Genomic DNA, 1,622 nt, shown 5'->3' on the forward strand with positions numbered 1-1,622 from the left:
ATATGTGAGGATTTCCTCTAACTCTGCCAAGTTTATAGATAAACAATTGTCCTAGAACTGTGATATGTGAGGATTTCCTCTAACTCTGCCAAGTTTATAGATAAACAATTGTCCTAGAACTGTGATATATGAGGATTTCCTCTTACTCTGCCAAGTTTATAGATAAACAATTATCCTAGAACTGTGAAATATGAGGATTTCCTCTTACTCTGACAAGTTTATAGATAAACAATTGTCCTAGAACTGTGATATATGAGGATTTCCTCTTACTCTGACAAGTTTATAGATAACTGTTGTAGCACCAGATTTATTTTTAGATACACAATAAGAAACAAAAAAGACATGTTTTATTATTTCCTTATTTATTTGAAACTGATAAACTTTGGAAAGTTGGAAGGGGAATATCCTTTCATCATGCTGGCACAAAATTTCAAACTTGCATGTGGTTAATATCACACTTTTAAAGGCTAAAACAATGGTTATATAGTGTGTTCTATATATAGGTCCATAGCAATGAAATACTTTAAACTTCACAATCAAATGTTCTACTAAACTTTAAAAAGTACTTAGATAAGCAATAATAAATGTTTTGTGTTAAGTTAGAGTTTAAGCAAATATTAGGTAGGGAATATATATTATCAGTGTCGTTAAAGGTGTATTTATGCGTAAAATTGTGGGCCATGCACTTATACCAAAGTAAAATGCGGGGGGGGGGGGGTATAATTTGTATATTATCTACTTAATGTGGTGTTTCATTTAACAACAAAACGTAGAAAGTAACTGTACCAGTACATTGAAGTGTTCATTAATTATCAAAACGCATAAGACTCCTTTTCAGAATAACCGATTTTAAATATTGGTTGCCAAGCAACAACCATATTCAGTTTCACCTGTCAACAGAGTCCTTACTATGGCAACAACACACGCTAAAGCTTCTGGCCAGAAATGTCAAGGGTCGTAAAGACAATTTTGTTTATTGATGGTTTCGGTGGAATGATTTAATATACCAGTAGTTGTAAGATATTTTATACCACAAATGTGATTATAAATTTAATAAAAATAACTAATTTAATTTTCTGTTAACCTAAAGGCTATTCATTGTCAAGTTATCCTTTATGAAAAAATGTACATACATTATATGTAAATATTTTGGGTTTTGTTTACGATAGTTACTCTGATCTTCAGTCACCCCTTAGAATGGTTCTTCTGTCAAGAGGCACCATACGAGGTTTCTTGTACAACAGCCCCCCAGCGGCATGTCTGCGGACTTACAACGTGTAGAATCTGGGTTTCGATACCCGTGGTGGGCAGAGCACATTATAGCCCATTGTGTAGCTGTGTGGTTAACTTCAAACAACAATTGTACGACAGGTTTAAACCTATGGCTATACTTTTAGTAAATACACCATACGAGGTTTCTTGTACAACAGCCCCCCAGCGGCATGCCTGCGGACTTACAACGTGTAGAATCTGGGTTTCGATACCCGTGATGGGCAGAGCACATTATAGCCCATTGTGTAGCTGTGTGGTTAACTTCAAACAACAATTGTACGACAGGTTTAAACCTATGGCTATACTTTTAGTAAATACACCATACGAGGTTTCTTGTACAACAGCCCCCA

This window comes from Limulus polyphemus, unplaced genomic scaffold (assembly GCF_000517525.1).
Source record: "Limulus polyphemus unplaced genomic scaffold, Limulus_polyphemus-2.1.2 Scaffold5191, whole genome shotgun sequence".
NCBI lineage: Eukaryota > Metazoa > Arthropoda > Merostomata > Xiphosura > Limulidae > Limulus > Limulus polyphemus.